Source organism: Zonotrichia albicollis, chromosome 2, assembly GCF_047830755.1.
Source record: "Zonotrichia albicollis isolate bZonAlb1 chromosome 2, bZonAlb1.hap1, whole genome shotgun sequence".
Lineage (NCBI taxonomy): Eukaryota > Metazoa > Chordata > Aves > Passeriformes > Passerellidae > Zonotrichia > Zonotrichia albicollis.
Window position 1 is genome coordinate 111,256,097 of NC_133820.1, and position 19,802 is coordinate 111,275,898.

The following is a 19,802-nucleotide window of genomic DNA, read 5'->3' on the forward strand; positions in this document are numbered from 1 at the left end:
ACATGAATACAGCAAACAGCACACCCAGGCATTTTTTATTGACTCCTGAAAAAATCTTGCTGTGCTTTATCTGCAATTCTAGTTGCATTCCCTTGACAGCAGGAGCATGTTTTCCTTGATGGGCATTTGCTGCTGCTTGCTGTCCTCTCTGACTGGTGTATGCGACACCACCTGAAACCTGTACCCCTCTTGGAAGTGAGGTTCAGTATCCAGACTAGGCCAAACACAGAGTTATTTGTGGTCTTGTTGATTCATAATTATGCTAGAGACTAATGCTTGAGGTGTTCTCTATAATGTATTTGCTACACAATAAAAAAAGTGCAAATATGATTGCAGGGTGATCTAAAAGGGATGTTCAATGAGTCTGGGTGGGATAAAAGCAGACTGAGTTTGACAACAAGTCTAGCACTCTGTAGTTTGAAGTAACATCTTTCAGTCTGATATTAACAGTATGGATGGAAGTTTAATTTATGTCCCTTTGTATGTTGTATTTGCTAATATATATACAAAACCTTTTCTTGTTAAAGTTCTAACATGTACCTAGTAAAAATAGAGTCTTACAGGTCAAAGTGTTTTCAAAGTGGACCTGAGGCTCCACTGAGAGACTGAACTCATCTTTATGTCAAGGTGGATTGTAGGCGCATAAAACTTTCCTGTCAGCTGGGATGGGACATATCTTGGGCTGCTGGTGGTACATCCATGGTCAATAGGTCTCTTGAAAGCGCCTTTGGACTAAAAGGCATGCATTCACTGAAGTACCTCCTTTTGGTGAAATTTTCTAATATTTTGTTTCTGAAGCCTGTGGAGAGGGTTGATTGAATGCATAAATGCTTTTCTTTGTGTAGGTCTTCTATTCCTTTTGGCTTGGGATTTTTTTTTTCCTTTTATAAATATTTCTGACTGTCCACCTCCCAATTCAGAAATGACACATTTTTTTTTTCATTTATAAAGCTACTATGCCATCTATCCTGGCCAGCATGCTATCCTTCTCTGCAGTCATATATGAAATTTGGTTATAGTCTTCAGATGGAATGAATATTCAAAATTTTTGGAGGTGACTTACCTGTGTCATTGATTAAGTATATTTTAGCTTATAACTGTACTCAGAGCTCTGTTATTCAATTAAAAAACCAGTCTTGATTCAACCTATCTTTAACTCACCCTGCGGTGTTTGTGTTGCACGGTTAAAACATTGGAGTTTTTTCTAGACAGACAAAAAAACTGTGGTGAAAAGAAATGTGCTGATATTTTGATAGAAATATAGTAATATAGTGATTAAATAATGTAGCTACTTATATGTCATGCTGTAAATGTATTTGTACTTGGTACAGTACCCTGCTTATGGAAAGTACTTGTAGCATCCCTACAGGTTACATTCCCTGAGGTTACATTCTCTGGGGAAGTGTTCACTTCCATAGTTAGAGGGCTTCTGTACTTTTGGTGTCTGGACAACGTTTTTCTTTAATTGAGCTATAAGTTTGTTCTCAGCAGGTATTTATTTTTCAGTTACCTGCTGCTGCTACTGCAGACTTGAAGAACAGGTTGGCTCCCTCAAAGCCTTGTCTGTTTTCTTGCATTATATTATCTGATGTAATCAAATAGATCACCTCTATTTACAGACTCTGTCTTCCATAGGGAAAAAACCGATCCTATGCAGCTGGAAAGGGTCACCCCTGAAAAGTCCCAAAAGGTGGCTGGTGTCATGCAGATGAAGAATTTACTTTATGTGTTTAGTTACTCATGAAAGAATGTTGCCATTATGACCCTCTTATAGATGAAGGTCTTGTAAAGAAATGGGTGAGGGTCTCATGTGCAGCATGAACAAAAATGCTTTTCCACCCAGAAAGAAGCCTGAAAGACAGTTATTTTGACCCTGCATATAATGTAGGGGTTGCTTGATCTCCAGAAAACCAGCCAGGGCCTGACTAAACCCTTGTCTTCTGCATGATGCAGCTGGCATTTTCTGCCTCAACTTCCCTGCTGTGTTTGCTAAAGGCACAAAGGTGTTTTACTACTGGTGAGTGAGGGTGTAGTGAGGGATTAATTTCCTGCCCCTCTCCACAAGATCTCCTTAGGGTAAGAGAGAGGTGATACTTTTTTATATTGGATTTAAACAGGCAGCTATGCTGCAGAAAAATAAAAAAAAAAAAGAAAAAGTTAGTTTGTGAAGTTAAACCTACTTGGATACTTTTGGATACTTAATGCAGTGCATCAGTGAATGCACAGACAGAGTGAGAAGGAAGAAGACAAGACAGCATTGGAAATAACTGAGTATTCCCTAACTGTTTTTCCAGGTGATAGCTATCAAAAAATGATGTCATTTTTAAAAGTGATAGCACCTAACTTTTGTTACATTTATATAGTGGTCTCTTAAATGCAGTGCTAAAAATCTATCTTGTTGTATTTTTATATATAAAGTAGATTTATCTCTTTTGTTTGAGACCCATCTGTTGTCTGAATTCATTTTTAGGATAGAAAATGTTTTTCCCTTTCCCCCTGTAATGAAATATGGCATTCCTTCCTTATATAAAACTGCTCTTTTAGACCAATAAGCCTCTGCTGACCTCAGCCAAGGTGGATGTGCTTATTCAGAAACTCATATGGAGATAAAGTATTTTTAGGTAGAAAAATATGCAGTCCTGGCCCTTGGAAATAAAAATCTCTCAAATCTAACTCTGCCAGTTGGTATAAAATATCTTTGGTTCTATCCCAAAGCAGAGAGTTTGTCCTCTCTGCTGATGAGAACCTGAAATGATATGATTATATGATGTGCCTCTGTTTGGATCTTAGAACAGGACCTCTCTGTAGATCTCCCCAAACTTCACCCATTTGAAATAGAAGCTGAATAACTCATTGTGATTTTTTTTGATGTTCCTTTTCAAAAGATGTATTGCTTGTTATTGGGAATCATTCATGCTACAAAAAAAGAAATCAAATTTTTGTTTATAAGAAATACTAAATAAGGCATCCAATATATTCAAGTTCTGTTAGAAGTGCTTATGAGTGGTACTTTATTTGGTACATTTTTTTATTAAGTGTAACACAGCTGTGGATAAATATGAAATCAGTAGTCAAATAGGATAAATGGTTAATCAGTAGTCAGTTATGGTATTTTCCTCTGAGTAACATCTTCTAAATTCTCAAATATTGGGATGCAGTTTTATGTATTGCAAAATTTTATGAATAAGCTAATAAAAAATATTTTCCTAGGATAGCTCTTTAGATGACTGATTTTCTCTGTATTTTAATGGTTTATTCTTTTTTATGTACGCTTTTCTTTTATTAAATCTGGTAAACTGCAGAAACATCAGCATTTCAAGCAACTAGCTGGAGTGGTTAAATACATGCCATAAAAAAAATAGTCAAAACTTTGCTTTTAATATGTCATTGGAATGCCCTATATGTTGTGGTTGTAGCTGTTTACATTAGTCCAAATATTTGTATAATGCACAAAGTGAAAGTATAAGTTGTTAAGTAGAGAATTACCATTTTCTTTACAGGAGAGGTGTTCATTTCTATGAGCAGATGACATCTGCATTTTTAGGGAAACGACTTTGGAGCTTCCAAGTTTTTTAGGAAAATGTGCATAACACAATATACCAAGGAGAAACATTTGCTCTTTCCTTTGTACTTGTCAGCTGGTCTTAAATTAACCAAAAGAAACACCTCTAATTGCAATGTTAATTCCTTTTTGTGAATTAGAGTGAGCTTCCCCATCTTCAGAGTAGTGCACACATATCCTGAAAGAGGAGGGAAAATAGTGGTTTTAGCTCCTTAGCTACAAGCACCTGTGGCTCTGGTGGGGCAGCCAGCATGCCCAGGAATCAGGACACAAGTCAGAGGCTCTTGTGAGGTGTTAAATTCATACCTAGTTGGAAGGTAGTTTCACTACCTCTCTGTTGTGGTAATCAATAAACAATGTCTCTAAAAAAGCCCTGCACATTATTCAGTGGATTAGAACCTTACGGTTTTAAATTTCTTTTCCTCTTTTTTTGTCATGACCTCAAATTGCACTGTTTAGGCAATTATTTCAGCTCTATCATAGACCAGAAAACAAATTCCAGTAGTGGCAAACAAAATACAGTTTAAAAAAATCCTTTTTGGTCAGAAGAGAGTAGAAAACACAATAGCAGTGCAAACTAGGTCATATTAACAGCCCTTGCTTAGGATAGTTGGGTCTTCCATTAGCTTTGAACACATTTTTGATTACTAGAGATTGCCTTTTGATTTCTGCATTCCCAGACCCATCTGAACCTTGAAAGGTGGCCTTAATACAACCATTTATATACTCTTGAATTCAAATGTCCATTTGAAAATATAGCAATAAAGCAGTGAAGTACATCAATAACTGTGTCAGAAAACTAGGAATTAGATGATTGTTGATGGATGTTAATGGCTTATTGTATGGAGATTGCCATATAACCTGGTGATTCTTATTTAAACTATTTTTGAACAGGCAGGAATGATAGGCTTTGCATTTAGGAGCGAATAAAAATGTCAGCTGAGTACTTGTAAGTTTTATTGCAGACTTTTAAGAAAACAAAACTCACTGTCTGAACTCTTTTTTTCTCTTTGAGGTTCCTGGGATAGAAATCAGGTTGCGCTTGGTATGTGGGCAGGTGATATTTGTGATGGGTACTAACTGATTTGATGGGCATATTCTGAAAGTTAGAAAGCACTTTCAGGAATTTTGTGATAGTTTTTAAGCAAAATAAATGAAAAGACATGCAGTGTTGTGGGATTTTTTGCCATATTGGTCTACATTGTTAGGTTCAATGAATTTGACTGGGGATTCAAAACAAAATTTGGGCAGACTCAGAATAAATTAGAATAAAATCAAAGACAATACTTGCATGATGCCCTGTGAGGAAAATCTGTAAACTTTCATATAGTTCTAACAGACAGAAATCCTGTTCTCATGCTAATATAGCCAATAATGAAGAAATGTGGGAACAAAAGTACAGTGGATGTGTTGTATAAGCAGAATTGTGCTGAACCAGGCTGAAAAATGGTGTTCACTATGGGATGCCAGCCAGGCCCTGAATGCTTACTGCTGCTGCAAAAGCACTTGCTAATCCTGCAACAGGAATTGTTTTTCTAAATCATGTTAGGACTTTGATTTCATTGTAATAGATGGAGGCAAGGGGGATTGTGTCTGAGGCTTGGGACAGACTGTGTGCCCCTTTAGAATAAGGGTGCTTTGTAATGGTGTGTCATGCTGGAATTGCAGCTGACAACAGCCTGCACAAGGAGCAGTGGCTTGGAGGAAACTGTCTGATTCCCGGGCTCTTTTCTCACCTGGGAAATTTGTGTGCTACAGACCAGGCTAATGGTGACATTTGGGACTCTTGTGTCTTGAATGCTTTTTTAGTTGCGACACAAAAGGGTGACAGTTGTGTTAACACCGTATGAGAGGAAGAAGGAAACAACAGCTACTCTGGCTGCCAGAATCTTGAATTTCAGGATTTGGCAATGCCATCTTATCCTGCAAGGAATTTCCCTCAGAAAGCCAGGGAACACTGCAGATAGAAATATCCTGGTTTCATAAGTATTTTGATGTGAAGGAGATCTAGCAGAAGACAGGCATTTAGAATATCTTTACTTTTCTCTTAAAATCCACACTGAAGTCTGCTCTATTTTGCTCATCAATAGCTAAATATTGGGATGGTGAAAGGAACAGTATTATTTAGCACCAAATATGAATACCTGTTTGTAGATGTATCTTGGTGTAAGAGCAGGGATTTCACAAAGGTGACTAATAAAGAAAAACCCAAGTGTTCCCTGAGATTTCTGTTTTTAGGAGATTAGAGAATATTAAAACACACATAAATAAGAACTATTGCTGAAGACAGCTGAGGAGTTTTGTAATAATACTGAGTGCATGTGGAAGTACTTAGCTCTGTGAATAACTTGTGGATAACTTGGATAACTTTCCTACCATAACTTGCAGGAAATGATGTCTCTGCTCAGTGGAAGACAGGGTGGTTCAAGAAACATGACTGCCTGGCAAGCTACCTAGGAAAGGCATCAGAATCCTCCCATTCCTTTCTTTTGTCCACTTTGTTGCTTTTTAATGCCTCATTGAAGGGAAGCTGATCTTTTGCAAAATTCTCAGCAATCAAGCCCAACCAAGGTGGGCAATGATAAACAAGGAGTGATTTCAATCAGTTTCAGAATGTCAGTATAACTTTCTATTAAAATATGAATCCATCTAAAAAATCCTTCCCAAAAATTATTTTAAGGTAGGTTTCCCTGGAAATAAAGACATAGGCTTAAAAAAATCCTATTTAATTGAAAACTATAGAAGTTAAGCTTTTCATTTGTAAGAGATATTCTGCTGGTTTGGGTAATTCCTGAGTGGCTTTTGTTAGTTTCAGTGTAGACCATTTCTTTGACCACTGTTCATTTCCCATTAACTCTGAATCCTCAGATACCCTTTTATCTGACTTGGGCATTTTTATCTTGTAGGCATAGAATTCCAGGCACAGAATTGTACAGCTAACATTATTATTAATAAATTGCTTTTAATTAAAAGTCTCTGGAAAATCAACACTGAAGTATCTGCCTGTTATGATTGTAAGTTAATAAACATTAATTTGCCTTGCTTCTTAAGAGAAGCAAGTGTTACTGCACAGAACTGTTATAACCAAAGCCCACAGAACTTCTTCATAAATTAGATTAAAAAATACTTTCTTATAAAGCTAAGTGACCTTATAGATCAATGTTTCCAGATAAGATCCAGCATAAGCTACTCCAAAGACAGAGAGCATCAATCTTAGGTGATTCATTTCCTCAGCTTCTCCCAATGCAATTTAGGGAATAGACAGTCTCTGCAATAAAACTTTTCCCAAAGGGCTGAATATTTATACTAAGATGTTTTTAATAACTACAAAAATTGCATCATCTCATGTGTAAGAGGTTTGTATATAATGCATTTGAAAAACCAAGTAAGAAAATTTAATGAACACAGTGTTATTTTTTTTTAAATGAACAATTTCTTTTTCAAAAGCAGTGTTTCTCTTTTACTTCAATATGAAAATCATAAGGTAACCTTCTTATTGTGGCATCAACTAGTTTTACTAGTTGACAATTTACTGTCCTTCTGTTTTCTGGGACATCCTTATTATCAAATTTACTGCATGCATATTCACAAGCAAGTTTAAGAGTGATGACTTTTACTTGCCTTGGCTGAAGGACCAGGAAGTGTGGTTTGCATGAAAGAACTGGAAGTCAGGAGTGATCACTTTATTTCCAATAATGACTGCCTCTGTTTCCTGGGTAAAAGATAGGGAAAATAGTTATTTATATGTCAGGAATAATTTTAGGAATTTGAATGCAAAATCTGAACTTAAAACCTAGAACTGTGAAATCCTATATGGTAATTTCTTTTTATTTTGCAAAAAGGTAGCAGAGGAAATCAGAAAATACTATGTCACTCTTCTACTGTAAAACACAACAATATTTGATTTGTGGGAAAAAGTATGTTATCTAGAAGAATCACTGCTTGCAGTCTTGAGAGGGAAGGTGGGGGTTCAGGAGTAGGGAGTGCTTTGAGTGTGGACCCTTGGGGATGGGCAGATGTGGCAAAGAGGGCAGCAGGAGAAAAATTAGGTTTCCTTTGGTCTGTATTTTAGGTCATGCAGCAGGAGCAGACAAAAGTATATGTGGCTTAGGAACCAGGGTAGAATAACAGGGAGTGGAAAAAAAAGCTGAGCAGTTAAGAAATTAAAAAATAATTGCTTAACAAGGTAAATAAATTTTTGTTTGGGTTTTTTTTCCTCTATAGGCCACTATGTCAGAGAACATCCAGTCACTTCCTACCGTGGAATCAAACATACAAAGTAGCAGTTGGTATTTACAAAACAGGTGGAAGACTTTGCTTCTGAGGAAAAGCTTATTAACCACATTAAAAATCATGAACAAAAGCTGGCAAACTTGAGCTGCTGAGCAGAATTCCAAACCAGGAACTACTCAATAAAGTGATTTGGTTGAAATGCTAGTATACATTTAAAGAACCAAATAGTTTAATGTTTGTCTCTGGATAATCTCATTCCTTCTTACTGTGTTTCTTTGATTTCCAGAGCCTAATTCAGAAGTTTTCCAAGTGTAAATTAAGATATAATCTGTATTATGGTAGGCAACTGAACTTGGGAGTAGTAGAAACCATAGTTAGTCACTACACTGGGCAAAAAAGGTAGACCGTGTCACTCAGCAAAAAGTCAGGTGATGGTTACTTTTGCCTTATAAAGGACATTTTCCTTCAATAGACAAACTAACAAAAGCTGGTAAATAGTGTGTTTCTGAGACCAGCTCAGAAAATTTACATCAAGTATGGGAAAAATACCAAGAAATGTATGCGCTGTGTTGATTTTTTAGGTTTTTTGCAGTTACCCTCTCCAAGTGGCTAAATTGTTATTCTCCAAAGGTTTAGTATTTGGGTATCAAACTGTAAATACCCTACCTAGAAATAACACTTTGCAACCTTTGTATATCTGGACTAAGATTAGACAAAAGATGTTCAATTTAGTTCTTGCTCAAAATAGAGGCTGGTGTGACCCTCTTGACCTGTTCCTCTGTCCTTTGGGCAGAAACCCGCCCTGGATTTGGTTGGTTTGGAATTGCTGTGTGTTGACTCTGGGGATGCTCAGAAAAAAAATTAAATGAGAAATTTCTGAGACTTGTGGCTTTTCAGCCATTAAGATAGCAGCTTGGATAATTCTTGTTTTTGAGACTGCTTGTTATCATGGCCTTCACGCCTGGGAAATTCCTGCCCCTCTTCCACACTGGGCTGTACTGGCCCAGTAAGAGCAACAGTTCCCAGTGACTCTCTCAAGTTTGGTTTCCTTGAGTAGCCAGAGCAAAAGTAGATTCTGGCTTTCTGGAGTTTCATGATTAAATGGCAATTAATGTTTTCTGATAAACAAAATAACCTAAATATATACTGCTACAAACTCTCAGCTTTTGAAGCTTGCTTTTTTAGTTTTGGGTTTTTTTTTTTTTCATTCCTTCATAATCAAGGTAGAATTGCTTTCTTTGTAGTGAGATTTTTTGTTTCCCAAGACATTCAACACCATTAATGTAAAAAATTGTTTTTTCTTTTTATCATTCTACTGTTAGCTTGCTTATGACAAGAATAAAATAAATAGTGATAATTGCTAGGAAGTGACACCAACAGACAAAAGCACTGCAAGGCTTCATGCTAACATGCTGCCTATCAGTATTAAATGTGTTTACTTTTCAGAATTATTGTCACCTTTAGTTGTACAGAGGAAAAAAAAAAAAAAAGCTGTTAGCAGAGGTACTTTCCAAGGACATAACAATTAAGAGGAGGTGAGTGTCAGCTTGTTTAAATAGGTTTCAGTGTTATTTTTTTAACATTAACTACTTCTCAGGCAAATTAATCCTCTAAAACACTGCTTTCAGTATTAAGAGTTACTGATTCACTGGTTATTTCCTGTGAAGATGATGATAAATTGGGATGCTGGTGAACATGCAATTTAGGATTTCCAGTACAGAAACTGCTGTTAGCAGAGACTGGTTATGTACATTGTGTGGGGAAGGGTTTACTGCAGCCCTGGGTTATGTCTTTTGGCATTCCGTGATAGGCAGCTTAATAGCTGCCCAATATTTAAATAAGGGGACCAGCTTGGATTTCAGGCCCTGAAATCTCTAACATTCCTTTCTTGCACAGTCCCAGAGGGCCATGTGGTGCCTTTGATTGTGAACAAGTAAACATTAGTCTGGTGGCTTGAGCAATTCAAGAGATGAAATGAGACAGAAGTTGTCTCTGCAGGTGGGTTAACAGCTGCTGCCAAGTGCCTCTCTATCTTACTATCTCAGAGCAAGCCTCAAAGATGAGCCTGAATAATTTCCAGTGTCATATAAAGACTGGAAAGCAGCAGGAGTGATTTGTTCTGATGCTTCTGTGAAAAAGATTGATGCAGTGTTTGCTTTTCAATATTGGAAATTGAGAGAGAAAACCCCACTATTTTGGTTCTCCAGTCATTTAAAAACTTAATACAATATGCAGATTCCAGCTCTTTTAAAAATGTGGTTGCAAGCAGAAGCAATTAACCCTCTAAATGCATCTCTCCATAATTTAGCTATCAATTAGCTTTGTTTTAGTGGCTCACAAACTGTTACAAACAAGATGTAGGGCAACTTGTTGGAAACCAGTTACTTGGAAATGTAATTAACTAGCTTGTTTGTACATGAATGTTTTTGACAAAAGCTTTAAGGAGAGAAGAGCAGAAGTTTATGTGGAAATAGCTCTGCAAAATTAAAGCCACTTCTCCCCCTGCAACCCTATTCAAATTCTCCTCTCTCTCCCTGTTTATATCTGTAGGTTTACGATGTCATTGCTGCTACTGATTTATCTTAAACTTGAGTTTCCCACAATGAGCAAAGGGGAGAGCAAGAAGAGAAATTATGATATATAAGTTAGAAGGCAAAGAGATTTCTTTGGGAAAGAGAAACCACTCAGTGTTTAGCTGAGCTATCTTCATTCTTCAAATGTCTCATGGCAAACTGACTTTTCCAGTTCACTTTTGTACAGCTCAGTAATTGAAAGAGGGATGCATTTCCCATCACCCGTACATTGCATGCATCAGCAGGCCATTTCTGTAAGTGCATATCTGTGATGGTAGTAAAAGGTTTGCTTTCTAAAAATCCATAGAAAGCAGATCAAATATGTGTCCTCTATGCAACTGAATCCTGAGATGGGACCTAGCTGGCTTTTATGAGCTAATGAGAGTCACTGTGGGTCAAGACTTGAATGGAAACTTCCAGAAAAAATAAAAGTGTAGTAGGAAGTACTCTTTACTGCATCCATAAGAGGTGCTTGCCCTTTGACTCAATGATACAATATAGCTAGAAAGAGACTTATTGCAGTTTATGAAGTCTTATGGATTGGTGTCCAAACAGATCAGGTGCTTTTAGTGCGTGGAACAACAACTTCCCTCTGGAAAGTCTGACACAATATAATAACAGGACATGTAAATGTCTGGTACTACTAATGGGCAATAACACAAGCTAGGGAAATAAAAACTCATCCAAATTCTTCAACAACAAACCAGATGGATGGAAACATATTTTCTTCTTTCATAATTTACCAATGGTGAATATATACAATTAAGAAGTAAATAGTGGAATATATTCTAAGAAGCTGTAAAGGCCACAACAGCAAATGGATTAAGAGCAACCGAGTAACTTCACGCAGAAATTCATTAGTGGCAATAACATATGAGATTTGAAGGCAATCTTCAGGTCGTGAACAGCTAGTTTGCCAAATCTAGAGAATACGCCACAAGAAGGATCATTCTGTGCATGCCTTACTTCCTAAGAAGGCTTTCCTCAGTGCCAACTCTGTGATAAAATAAATTCAGGGGATATTTTCCTAACCCTACTCATGCAGCCATTCTTACAACAATATGCACAGACAACAGAAGGGCTGTTTATAAAGCAGAATGAACTTTGTTTTGGTAGTCCATAGCTTTCAAAAAAAGAAAGAATTATGAAGAGCTGGGAATTTGTGAACTGGCACTGGAACAAGGGAAGTGAAGAAAGCAAAACTCAGTGTGTCAGGGAAGAATTTAAGGTCTGTCAGTATAACTTTATCTTCATCACAAATCCATTTATACCTGATAAAACTACATGTAATTAACTTCAGTTAATTTCTATTGTAGAAGAGATGGATTTTTTTATGCTTTTGTGAATGTCTCTTTTTCAAATCCTATTGCTGAAATGTTGAGTAATTTCAGTTTATTACTATAGTTTACCATTAATGCAGCAGATTACCAGGTGACAAGGACCTGGACCAAGACCCAGGTCTCATGCTGTAAATGCCATTTAGTCAAATGTAAGTGCCACTGTGCATCTGAGGAAGCAAGGCAATTAAGGAGTGTTTTGTTTTGTTCTCCTTGGTAATCATACCCAGACTACTTCAATTTCCTGATACCTTGAGAGAATTGCAGTGTGGAGTATAAGACTTTTCATCATGTTGCAGTGTTACCAGGCCAGCATAAATATTGCATATAAACTGACAAAAATATCCCAAAAATCAATTGAATTGAAGACTTTTACCTTTGTTTGGAAACAGTAATTTACTGTTTGCTTTTCATCCTTTGCATTCTAGACATAAACTTTCTTTTGATAGAGAGATTTTCAAAGTTTTAACTCTAAAATTCAAAATAATGCATGCTGAAGCAAAAAACTGAACATGAACATTCTAAAATGAAAACCTTGAGATTTAGATTAGTCCAATAAATTAGGCATGCATGCAGTTTTGTGAAGAGTGCAAGTTCTGATTTCTGTGCAATTATCAAAAGTTCTGGAATTACTCAATCCAATCTTTAAGCAGTCTTTCAAAATAGTACTCTAATTTCAGCTGAAGGCACAGATTCCTGTTCAAAGTGAAATTTTTAGGACTTCTCACGACCATCTTCAACATGTAAAAGAATTAATGAAACAGCTTCTGGTTTTCATACAAATTAGTTTTAAGTCACCCATGGAATCCCCATGCTAGCCCTGAATTTTGTCTGTGGCAATCTCTTTCTTCCCATCTCTTGTGACTCCTTATGGGTATTAATATGAATAATTGCACTAAATTGATCAATACAAAAAACCCACACATTAGTAAAGGACTTTTGGTCTATGAAGCAGACTTACATTTCCCTTGGCAGTGTTAGGAAGCACACAGAGAGCAGCAGAAGCACTGATCATGTATTTACAGAGCTCCAAGTTGGCAGGAGCACTCCCTGAGCAGCCCATCTGAGCTGCTGTGGCTCAAGGATGAGAGTGTTTAGCCCCAGGGGAGCAGGGCTGGAAGTGATCTGCACTCTTTAAACTGAAGGAGCTTCCTGCTGCTGTTGTGCGGAGGTGAGCCTGGCGTAATTGCCTACTCTCCCTCTGCAAATAAATGCAGTGCTTACTCATATGGGCATATACCTTCTGTATACCTTCATTTTAGTTATGTGCTGGGATCCAGCACTCCCTGCAAAGAACAACCTTCTGGAGACTTAATAAATGAAAGTGGGATTTTGTTTGCCAAAGTACTGTTTGGTGGTGAATTCTTCTTCCTTATTCAGAAGATAAATCTCACCTTTAATTAAGATGTTGCATGGTTGCCCTTTGGGGCTTTGCAATGGGGCTGCTCAGTATCTACTGAGGGAGGTTAAAAAGAAGCTTTCTAAAACAGGTTTTGTGTTAAATGAGAAATAAAAACTGACTCAAAGAACCTCTCTTCAGCAGGCCAGTTTCACTTAACATATCTTTCTCAATAACATTTAAGTAATGATGAAAATATAGGACATAGTGCTGTGGAAGGGGGAAGAAGTGGATAAGGTGTTTACCTATAGCTGCTCTGCAGAGTTTTTAATCTGCTTTGTGAATTTATGTATGCACAAGTGTTGGCCTGTACCAGCAGGTGAAACGTACTGACACAGCCCTCTAGCCCTGCCAGCCTAAACTTTCATAGACCACTATGTTTCTCTTTGTTTTTCACTCTTTCCACAGTTCCCCCTGTTCTTACAAAATTCTTGTAAACAAAAAAGTCTTTCTTTTGAGGAAATTCACACAGTGCAGTGGAGAAAGCAGTAGGTAAGGCACAAGCAGAATTCTCTTCCTTTTTAACATTACCCAATAAGTTGTTAAGGATTTGGCACCTCACAGGTGCCTAAAATATTTTTATAAAGTTTGTGTGTCTTTTGAGGAAATATAAGTATTTTAAATAAGTAAGACATAATTTTAAATCCTGTGCTTGGGAAAAAATGTGTGTGTGTATATAAATATATATATTTATATACATACATACATGCATACATACATATATTTTTATATATATAATTGAGTTTAATAAATATGATTTTCTGACACAGATGTATGTTTGTTTAGAGATGTGCATACACTGTATCAAAAGGCTATACAAAAGTTAATTTGGTGCCATCACATTAATTTGGTGCCAGTTGTGCATGTGGTTAACCTCTGTGGGGGTTTTTTAACTCTTATTTTTGATGAAGAGTCAGGACCTCTCAGTGGCACATACAGTACTGTTCTCTGTGAATATGAGTACTGAAGCCCTGAGGATTTAAATAGAAAGAGGATTTAAACAGAAACATTACCACAGCAGAGCTAGCAGGAGAAGCTATGAAGTGGCACATTTAAGATACTGATTTCCTCAGTGGCAGTCAGATGATGGGGTCCTGCAATGGTATCTGTGGAGGGCAGTTAACAGCTGCTGTCCTCAGTTGGTGGATGACAATATTAGAGCTGATTCCTCAGGTACTAGTAATTAGTGTATGGAGAAGATTAAGGTGCAGAGGATGGTGATGTTTGTCATTCTTGATGCACAGCAGAAAATGTATAAGTCACAATTTGATGGTGGAATCTCCAAATTTCTTTTCTGTGTGTCTTTGTTTGTGCAATGCTGAAAACTATCCAAACCTCTGTCTGAACTAGATATCTCTTCTGCCACCTATAAATCCCAAAATTAATTTGTTTATTGCTACAGAAACAGCAAGAGGTATGCAGAAATATCTTGGAGAAAAGCTTTTCATTCTAATTCTTATACATACCAAAACCAAACCTTAAATAAATAAATTGCATGCTAGAAAGGCTTCTTATATTCCCTGCAGAATTTACATGTCCACAGGTATCATAAAGAATTGCAACTTCAGTATGCATGCTCGATTGTGTATATTACAGTTCATTAACCAGCCCTCAGGCTGACTAATTGTGCCAGATGGTATAATTTCTATGTGTACTTGACTTGCCATGAGTGTTACTATCTTGATTCTAATATTTGTCTGTAGTAAGTGTGCATGAGGGGGAAGGGTTTCTAATTCACAAGCACCTTCCCTGAAAAGACCAATTGCAGATGGAAACAATTTAATGAATTGTGATTCCAGATATATCAACATGAATGTGAAAGTCAGCATTCATCAGGGGAGATACTGAATAAAATTACAATCTTCAAAAAGCTTCTAATCAACCTTTGAGCATGCTGCTTTGCAGTTGTGCGGAGGCTCATGACCCTGCTGAGGACAGGCAGAAGTAAAAAAATAATGTTTCAAAGTTTACTTTACTGATGAACCTCTAAAATACATAATTGTATTTTATTTGGTGTTAACACACAGATATATTCCATCCAATTTTTGCCCTCTCCTCTGAGGAGCACTGCTCCTTAGCACTTGGAAAATTTGTCCCTTCTTGCTCACCTCTTCTCCCCAAGTTGATACGTGGGTAAATTTCGTCAGGATGAACATGAGATTGCTTTCCTTATGGACTCAGTACAACATTGTGTGTTCCCTTCAGACTCTTGGATGAGAAGTGTTTTATTTATGTAGGTAATTTTTCATTACAGATAAACAAGCCAAATCAATCCCAATGAAATTTCTAAGGGCAGTGAGTGGAACCACTTAATTCAGCCTGAATTTCACAAAAGAAGTGAGTTGCAAAACCTGGTAGGGCACTTTTGTTCGAATTATCTCTCCAGTCATCTTCACACAGTTCAGAGCCTGTTATTTCAGAGAGAAAGAATGATTACTCAAAGGGGTCCTTCTGTAAATATGTTTTGTTCGGGAAAAAATAATCTGAGGCAGGGAAAAACCCTTCAATTGAGAGAAGATAATAACAGCAGGACATTCCTCTATTTCTTCAAACCTCCTTCATGTCTATTTGGCTTATAGAACTTTACATTCTTTCTATAAAATGGCTGTATTTTTATTGTGTAGAATAACTGTGTGAAATTCGCAGAAATACAGTGTTTTATGCTCTTAGCTTCCTCTATAAGCTGTTTCTTTAAATATGTGTCACAGAATTAAAATATTAATATGCAAGGCTTTGAAGCTGAAAAAGTAGAGAATTTCAGAAGCAAAGTTTATACACCTTGGAAGAAACTGGAGACACTTAGTACATGTATTCAATAATCATGTTGATAGGCACAAGAAAATGGAAGGTAAAGATCTTGAGTTGTAGTGGGATTGATTTGTAATAGGCACAAATAATCTCTGATTGTGATACTAACATAAACAAATAAATTGCTGTACTATCACTTTTTTTCCATAAAATCAGAGTTGCAAGACAAAAAGTCTAAAATAAAAGCTAAACTCTTATTTTGCTTTCTGATGCCTAACAAAACTACTTATACCATCAATAACTGCCAGATAAATAGATTTACAAAAGGCATATTAAAAAGCAAATCTTCCTGCAAGCTACTTTAATTTTGTCACGGCACAGCACTCGTCGTTTCGTTTAATTTTAGCAGTAATTAAACCCCTTCTCTAGTGCATCTGAACAGAAATGGCACATTCTTAACAGCTTCTTAAAACATGCTGTACTTTTTTTGTTTTTTGGGGGGAGGGTAGCAGGCAAGGCTGGATAATTTAATTTATTTTAAAAATGTGTTTTGGACTTGTGTGCTGGGAGGCTTGTGTGCCTGTTGCTAGGTTTGCCTTTCAGTGCTATGGCAACCGCCGGGAAGCGCAGCGCAGCGGGAGCTGGCGGCCAACGCTGAGCATCCCGGAGGATTCCATGTCCTTGGGGTGAGCAGACAGACCTACACCTAGGGGTCTGAGGGGAGATGAACGCTTTAAAGGTCCTGCGGCTTCAGACCCACCTGCCAGTCTGGTTCTCATTCTTCCTGGGGGCTGAAACTGGCAGCAGAACCTAAGCAGCAGCTACTCAGTGGAACAAAACACATGGGCAGGGAGAAAGAGCTGGACAGAATTTTTTTTAAGCTCATCAGGAAACCTCATAACCTCACTTCTCAATGCCTTGAATTGTCCAGAACTATGTGCAAATGCAACTCATGGAATTTGCACTAGATGCCTTGATAACTTCCAATATTTATTCCAAATATTAATTACTGGCCTTTTGGCTGATTGCGGTGTGTACTTTTCTGAATGCTGTCACTTTCTATGAAAAACTGTGTTCTTGCAAATTTTTGCTTGAAAAATAGGTCTCTGAGCTGTTACCTTGCCCCTGAGTGAATAAAGGACAGTGAGCCTGAGCAGAGAGCTCTGGGATGTGCTCACTGCCCAGGGAGGCCATCACCCTGTCTCTTTTCAGGCTTCAGTGTTTGCCTTGGACATACTTTGATTTGAGCACCTTGCTCCCTTGGCTTTGAGCTTGAGATTGCATGACCTTATCATGTTGGTAAATGTTTACATGCATTTGTTTGGAAGTGTGGTTTTACCCCTGCTGCAAAAGCACATCTGCTCCGGTCCCCGTACTTATCTCTGCCTGGCAGCAGGGCCCCTGCAGGGCTTTCCTCTGCCCCTCTCTGATGGCACCCAGCAAGGTGCCGTCACCCCAAGGTCTACCCTGGCTGGAATGGGACACACAGTCAAGATGTGGGGCAAGGGGTGTTAGACACCTCTTAAAGCCCCTCTGTCTGAGAAGGTTTTTAATTTAGAGGCAGTAATTCTCGGCTGAGTATGGATGATTGCATTGCTATATTAAGAGTGCTTGTTTCTCCTCATTTTTTATTTTTGTGTGTGATTTTGGAAGGTAAGGGCCAGAAAGATTTGTTGCTATTTTGGGTTTTTTTGTTTTTAAAATATGTATAACTGTGTTTTTCAATGTCCAGGATAATGCAAGCAGTGGCTTCTATGATGTTTTTTCTCTTGGAAGTAAACATGGATTTTTTTTTTTTGCTTATTTAAGGTACATGTCTGTCATGGTTTGATATTGCCCAAACACCAGGCACCCATGAAAGCTGTTAGCTCACCCTTTCTTTCTCGCTGCTTGACAGAGGAGAGGCTAAAAAATGAGCGAAGGGCTCATGAGTTGAGATGAGGACCAGGAAAAAAACACTTGTCCAAGTTTAGAGCAAATTTGGGGAAGAATCCCCCCAAAGGAGCTCCGGTGGGAAAAGCAGATCCAATCGGCCCCTCCCCCCAACTGGTCCGGGAGGAAAGAAAAATACCTCCTTGGAGAAAGGTGGAAAAAAACCCCCTGTTTATTAAACAATAAGACCAAAACAGTATCAAAACAATGAGACCCCTTGCCACTCTAAAAGAGATGACAAACTGAGAAAAACCCCGGGTTCAAGCAGCAGCTCACTCAGTCTCTGATCAGTCTCTCAGTGCTGGAATTGTCGCAGGCCAGGGCTGGCCCGGTGGCCACAGCTGCAGCTGCCGGTGCTCTCCTGGGTGTTCAGTCCAGAGCAGTTCCAAGAGGTCCAAAGAAAAGGGAAAAAACAGTCCAGGGAACTTCTTTGCCTCAGCTAGCTAACACTAACTAAAAAGCAAAAGAAGAGCTCTCTGTCCCGCTGTCCGTCCGCAGACAACACAGTCAGGAGCAGGAATGTGGAGGAGTGCAGTGTCTGAAAAACAAAACTGCGCGCTTCTTCTCTCTCCCTCTTCACTCTCTGTAACACTCTTAAAGGTACAAAACTTATTATTATTCAACATAAACAGAATGAGACGATTGGGGATAAAAGCATCATATAGTCAACCCAGGACATTCCACCCCTTATCCCCATATCGTCTGCTTACTACTAAAACTAATATAAATTCTAACTCTACAAGTACATACATGATACATCCATTATACAACTATACACAGACAATGGTAATAACATTCAGGAAACAGTGATATTTATACAGGTTTTATCCAACAATCAGGTCTCCCTGAGGTACACATCGTGTTCTTCCATCTTTTTGCATTATCCACCACGTGCAACCTGGTCCCTGAGCAAAGACAACCCCACGAATGGGTTTGTCTGTACTCGAGGCAGAATTGATCCACACAGTCTTCCCTAACAAACCTCTGACATGTACCACTGGGACTTTGTCTCCATCTACTCTCTGCAAAGGCTCAGATTGGGCAGGGCCGACTCGGTTAGTAGAGCCTCGGGTGTTAACTAACCAGGTGGCCTTTGCCAGATGCTGATCCCAGTTCTTGAAAGATCCCCCACCTAATGCTTTCAATGTGGTTTTTAACAGTCCATTGTACCTCTCCACTTTGCCTGCAGCTGGTGCATGGTAGGGGATATGGTACACCCACTCAATGCCATGTTCCCTAGCCCAGGTGTTGACAAGGCTGTTCTTGAAATGAGTCCCATTGTCTGACTCAATCCTCTCAGGGGTGCCATGTCTCCACAGAACTTGCTTTTCCAGGCCCAGGATGGTGTTCCGGGCTGTAGCATGAGGCACAGGGTAGGTTTCCAGCCATCCAGTGGTGGCCTCCACCATGGTCAGCACGTAGCGCTTGCCCTGGCGTGTCTGGGGCAGTGTGATGTAGTCAATCTGCCAGGCCTCCCCATACTTGTACTTGGACCACCGCCCACCGTACCAGAGGGGCTTCAGTCGCTTGGCCTGCTTGATGGCGGCACACGTCTCACAGTCATGGATAACCTGAGAGATACTGTCCATGGTTAGATCCACCCCTCGGTCTCGTGCCCACTTATAGGTGGCATCTCTGCCCTGGTGGCCTGAGGCATCATGGGCCCATCGAGCTAAGAATAACTCTCCTTTATGTTCCCAATCTAGGTCTATTTTGGACACCCCTATCTTTGCGGCTTGGTCTACCTGATCATTGTTTTGGTGCTCCTCATTAGCTCTACTCTTGGGTACATGGGCATCTACATGGCGGACCTTCACAGGCAGCTTCCCTACCCTGGTAGCAATGTCTTTCCACTCTTCAGCAGCCCAAATTGGCTTTCCTCTACGTTGCCAGTTAGCCTTTTTCCACCTCTCCAGCCAGCCCCACAGAGCATTGGCTACCATCCATGAATCAGTATAAAGGTAGAGCTTTGGCCACTTCTCTCTCTCAGCAATGTCCAGGGCCAGTTGAACAGCTTT

General features: G+C 38.7%; 1 long non-coding RNA gene across 4 annotated transcripts in view; it reads left to right on the forward strand.

Annotated features, from left to right (window-relative positions):
- The first annotated feature begins 16,445 nt into the window (after positions 1–16,445).
- The window catches only part of LOC113459977 (uncharacterized), a 180,898-nt gene continuing 177,541 nt past the window's right edge, over positions 16,446–19,802 (forward strand). For all 4 annotated transcript variants that reach the window (XR_012579168.1, XR_003381587.2, XR_003381586.2 and 1 more), the window contains exon 1: positions 16,446–16,538. This is a non-coding gene — a long non-coding RNA (uncharacterized LOC113459977). The remainder of the gene's footprint in view (positions 16,539–19,802) is intronic.